The sequence below is a fragment of the Triticum aestivum genome, chromosome 4A (assembly GCF_018294505.1).
Source record: "Triticum aestivum cultivar Chinese Spring chromosome 4A, IWGSC CS RefSeq v2.1, whole genome shotgun sequence".
Taxonomy (NCBI): domain Eukaryota; kingdom Viridiplantae; phylum Streptophyta; class Magnoliopsida; order Poales; family Poaceae; genus Triticum; species Triticum aestivum.
The window spans coordinates 137,210,832-137,217,023 of record NC_057803.1 but is presented as its reverse complement, the minus strand read 5'-3'; positions in this window follow the sequence as shown (position 1 = coordinate 137,217,023).

The window sequence follows — 6,192 nt, the reverse complement described above, 5'->3', positions numbered from 1 at the left end:
GTATCATTCTCATGTACCCACCCTAGTCCTCTTTCAATAGATCTCCGGACCCCGAGATGAAATCGAGAGGGAACGAGTGGGGGCACGTGATACCTAAGGCGGATTCAAAATTTTGAACCGGTGATCATAACATCCTCAAATCATATATAAAGGGTATTCAATGTTCGTTTCGTTTTTGAACGTACAATATACTCCCTCCTATCCTTTCTACTCCCTCCTTCCATCTATATTGGGCCTAATGCATCTTTCAAGACCGCCTTTGACTATTGACAAGATTAATAGTACATGACATGTATAATGCGAAAATTATATCATTGGAAGCTCCTTTCACATACGAATTTGATGGTATGCTTTATGTAAGTTGCATGTCATATATTATTGCTCTACCTTTTGGTCAAAGTTAGCCTCGAAAACGCATTAGGCCCTATACAGATGGAAGGAGGGAGTAGTTTACATATAAGTTTTATGTGTAGTCAAAGTATATCTACTTTGATAAAAAGGGTATCAACATTCAACAACGCCCAATCAATATTGTTAGATTCGTACGTACTCCTAGATTTGTACTCAAGATGGTTTCCAATTTGACTATTGACAAGATTAATAGTACATGAGATGTATAATGTGAAAATTATATCATTGGAAACTCCTTTCACATACGAATTTGACCGTATGCTTTGTGTAAGTTGCATGTCATATATTATTACTCTAACATTTGGTCAAAGTTAGCCTCAAAAAATGCATTAGACCCTGTATGCTTTGTGTAAGTTGCATGTCATATATTATTACTCTAACATTTGTGTAAGTTGCATGTCATATATTATTACTCTAACATTTGGTCAAAGTAGTATAGTGGAAGTGGATCCTTTGACATAGGTATCCCTGCCTTACCCTCCCTTTCGGTCACTTACTAGCGGACCCCATGCTTGCTAGGCCCCGCATGTCAGTTACTCAATGGGTTCGACCACATCAGGGGATCCTCATCCGTAGTAATACTCCCTCTGTTTTTATTTACTCTGCATAAAACGGAGGGAGTGGTGGTATAATAAATGACGCGGGCGGGGGAGGGGAGGGATGTCGGTTTGCTCTCAACTACGGTTCCACAAGCGAGCGAAAACGCAAGACGAAGCGCGTTCCATTCGGTGGACGACGTGGAGGGTCCAGCGTGCCGGGCTGCAACGCGAACGCGACAAGAGCGATGTACAGTCAGAACCGATGGACCTGTCGTCACCGGAACCACTATTCACACCAGAACCTTCGCTGCTCGGCCTACGCCAGCCACTGCCCTAAAACCACACCAAATCTCCAGCCCATTCCCCCACCTTTCGATCCCCTAGCCCGCATCAAGCGTCCCCTAGTTCGCTGGAAAGCCATGGTGCGCTGCAGGATCACTTACTACAAGATGCTGACGCCAGAGCACCGCACAGAAATCGTGGTGGCGGTCGGCGCCACAGACCTCCGTTCCCAAGATCGCTTTGCGGCGGGCCAATCCCCGAGTTCTCTGGAGCCAAGCTACGAGGAGGAGGAAGCCGATCCAATGTTCATGGCGGAGGTCGCGGTGCAGAAGGGCCCCGATGGGTATGAGACGATGGACGTCGACTTTGTGCCGGCGTCCGAGTCCCGCATGGTGCAAGCGGACCAGCGGTTCAACATGGCGATACTAAAGGAGGACTGGGAGGCAGAGGCTCAACTCGACGCGGAGCGCGCGCATGCCTCTGCCATCGAGGCTCTCCTGCAGGCGGAACCGGATGTCATGGATGTGAACCAGGTGGCGGAGGCTCAACTTGAGGCGGAGCGCGCGGATGCCGCTGCCATCAAGGCCCACCTGCAGGCGGAACCGGACGTCCTGGACTTGAACCGGGCGGCAGAGGCTCGACTCGACGCAGAGCATGTGGATGCCGCTCTCATCGACGCCCTCCTACAGGCGGAATCGGATGTCCTGGTCTTGAACCGGGCGGCGGAGTCTCGACTCGACGCAGAGCGCGCGGATGCCGCTGCCATCGAGGCCCTTGTGCAGGCGGAACCGAACGTCCTCGACTTGAACCGGGCTGTGCTCTCGTCCGTGCAGAGCGCCCGCACGCTCCGCTTGAATGAGTAGCTGGAGGCCGAGGACAACCACGGTGCGGAGACACATGTCGACAGCGACGGCTGGTTCACGCCAGCAGCCAAAGACGACGAGGCCGTCTCTTTCCGCGAGCAGTGATAGTTTTTCTTTATGTTGTTGTTTTCATGGATCTTTTGATGTGTAAAAACATATATTTGTTATGCAAGTCGCCTGACTTGGGCCAGTCTACCATTTCAGGCAGTTAGATGAATATCCTACGTCTCCTAACCCTTCTTTCCTTCTTCCTCACCTCTTCTTCTTCCCCAACAGACCACCGCATGGGCCGTACGGATACTCCCCAACATGCGGTTGGATAAACATACTCTATGAATGAAAATTATGTGTCAGCGATAGGATGGCTGAGTTTGTTGTGTTCACATGCGACATCACGTGTCAATGAGGGTGTGTTCCCTTGGTTGGGTTTGCGGCGTGCATGAGCGACTGTGTGAGGGTGCGGTGCGACCGCGGTGTGCAGGAGCGACCGTGTGAGGGTGCGGTGCGACCGCGATAGCCGTGCACAAGTGTACCTCCTTCTCATTTTGAAAATTTTAGGCAAGCTTCGCAAAAATGTGTGGCGAAGTTTGGCAATGCAAGGCCTAGACCCAAACAGGATAAGTACGTACTCCCTCCGTTTCTTTTTAGTACGTACTAGGAGTACTAGTGTTAAAAAAGAAAGGCTAGGTTTTCCTTCGCGGGATTTAATCGATACAAATCCTCGTTTCACATGTCAATTAATGCGTATTTTCTTCTCCAAAGACCAAAGAACTAACCATCTCACTCCTCATCGCTTGATTAATGCAGCGCCATGCAAACCAACCTTCTCACTTCCACATGCATGCAGGGGATATTAATGTCCTTGGTTGCTAACCCCATCAATTTTTCCTCGATTAGTGTTAGTGGCCCTTTCCAAATTGTAATTTTGATAATACTGGCCTTGTGTACAAAAAAATGGAGGTAGTAACTATATTTGACTTCCTTCCCCATTGCGGTGACGTCGACGATATTTTTTTGTGGTGGTTTGGCGAAGTGCGTTCGACGGAGAAAACCATTTGCATCCAGGAAGTCCTTTAACTAATGGGGTGAGATGGTTTCTCGAAGAAGACGATGGAGAAGCGGAGTCAGCGAAGAGTGAAATGATGGTTGCTTCGTCCGTGCTTTTGTGATTTGACGCCTCACTGCTTTGTGATTTGTGATAGAAGGGACAGGGGAGTAGACTCTGTGCTTTATACTGTAGTACTACATGCGTCCAAGCATGGGAGAAAGAGGAGAGACGTTGCATTTTTCTATTCCTTCAATCAATCAATCACGGAGCTTCGGTTCCATCTTTTTCGCTTTGGCAACACCGTCCACAATGGTTCCCATGATGCCAAAAGCTATTTTCACATTTGGCTACACATTGTGGATACCCTTAACCGTACCACTTGGTTTTGCTCATGTGTGCTATCTATACAAATCTCAATTATATTGATCTAAAAAATTATAGAATTGAGATTAGTAAAAAGGAGGTGATTTTGCCGCGCGGATGGCGGGGGAGGTTTCTTATTTGAGAAATGCTACATCCACGTAATGGTTTATGTAAAGTTACAAACTGATGTGATGTGGGACTATTTGATTGGATTAAAGGAGAGGATTAGGCCCACCCCACCTGAAAATCAGGGGGGCATATATAGATTAGATGGAAAGTATACGTAGCAGCTACGTAGCCCTTTGTAAGTCTAGGATTAGGCTTCTTATTTTCGGAGGACGTTGTCCTGGCGGTTTGCTAACATGCGGTCCCACGTGTTAGTGCTTTACCAAGCCGATCCGCGTCCCACATGAGGCAGAACAACGGCAGAAGCAACACGTGGTTAAGTTGAAGAAGATGAGGGAGAAGCGGATTCAGCAACGAGTGAAATGATGGTTGCTTCGTCCCTCCAACTGAACTGCGGGAAAGGTGCAGCTTTGTGATTTGACACCTCATTGCTCATTACTACGCCGGCGCCATGACTGGGGTGCTTCAGCCCGGCTGCTCTGCACTGTATTCCGGTATGTCACGTGGACCCGGTAGCTTGATGTCCCACATGTTAGCAAAAGGGACTAGAAGATTTATGAAAGCGAGCGCTCCACTCTTACGATGGAGGAGTAGACGACACGACGGCCTAGTGAACTGTCACTTGTACTGTATAGTACTAGTATAGTTTTGCTGTTTCACACGATCCATCGATACAAACCCGATTAAACAGGAAAGGGCGGGATTTTTCACGCGCGGTAGATGATACCAGCCATACATTTCAAAGGCAATTTTAATGTATGCAAACTGAATAATTATAAGTAACAATATGATATCTAGTAAAACTAAAAAAACATATGATTTATTGTGTTAGAGTGTAGTAGTAGTGTTGTATTGCATAGTTGTTAGATGTAACATGTGAGAACGTGTAGAGATGTAGTTTTGGAGGGCCTACAAAGAGAAAAGCGTAATACGGTCACCGAACTTCAGAATAAGCTGATTACAGTCACTATATACGTTTTGCGGTGATTATACGGTCACTTGCTCACAACTCAGCATCGGATTGGACTCTGTTGACCGGCCAAATAGTCTGCGTGGCGCCACGTTGACTAGTTAAATTGACCACGTTCGTTGTGGGTCCCACCTATCAGTTCGCATAGGCAAAAGGTCAGATAAATACAAATTTACGCAGGCGCGACAAGGCTCCAACCCGTGCGCAGGAATCACCTGGTTGTGTATGTGTCTCTCAGGGCCTGATGTGTGTGCATGCACGTTTAGGTTGAGCACTTGAGCGTGAGAGTGTGTGTTGGTTGTGTGGTGTACTAGTGTGTGCATGCATGCGTGCGTGTGTGTGTGTGTGAGTGTTGCGTGCGTGCGTGTGAGTGTTGCGTGCGTGCGTGGCTGCGTGTGTACGTTTGAGTGTTGCGTGCGTGCGTGGGTGCATGTGTTTGTGTGAGTGTTGCGTGGATGCAGTTCGTGTGCATGCGTGCGTGTGTGTATAATCACCACACCAGCTCATGTATGTTAAAACAGACAGCTCAGCATACCAATACAAGGCCACCTTGTCCGCTGTGCCCGTGGTCATGACTTTGAACCACCGTCCAAATATTTTTTTTGTCGTTTGTTTTCATTCTTACTAGCAAGATGCCTGTGCGTTGCATGTAACATCAAGATGCATTTGTATGACTTGTTTATCTTGCGAGAGAAAAGGATGAACGAGGGAAGGCCTTATTTGCAAATGTGGAGAGGTGTGTCGGTACCTTTTTGCAAAATTGCCATAGTTTCTTTCCTATCCGTCAGATATAAATCGGACGGCCTATATTGCAGGATGGCAGGCACACCATCATCACCAACTCTGTTTTTTATAAGAGTGTATTTTATGTATTTTATAAGAGTGTAGATGTAGAGTAGATACAAGTCGACAGGTGGGCACGATGGTAGTGAGATAATGTGATGCAACACTAGAGGTGCCACGTGGAGTATTTAACTGGTCAACTAGTCATGTCATGAGCAAATACAGAGTTGTACGGTGAGCCCGTGACTGCATAATAATCACTAAACATAAATGGTGACCGTAATGAGTGGATTCTGAAGTCCAATGTACGTATCGTGCTTTCGCTTCAAATACAATGATCGTCATTGCATATATCGCGAGAGAAAGATGAAACATGCCTGAATTTTCTGGGGGGGCTTACTTTTAGAGGACCTGGAGATAGTTTTGTATGCATACGTGAAAGGGCGTACAGGGGGGTATGCGATGGAGAGAGATGCTCTTCATTTCTCTTTATTATGACTAACTTTGTATATAGTATAAAAATATACAAATTCACAGTGCGGAATAAATATCATCGTGGGCACCATGCAATGCAAATTAGCATTTGTACTCTTCCATATAACTTTGTAATGTTGTATATATGTAGAAACTCTAAAATATTTTTTTGGCCACACTTTATTCAAAAGGAATGTTGTATGCGAAATAAACGTGAAGAGAGGGCTTTTTAGATCAATGGGGTACATGATGTAACATGTGTGAATGCGTAGTTGATGCATTTGGCGGGGCCTAGAGAGGTATGTGTGTGTATTACGTATTCGAGAGAGGCAT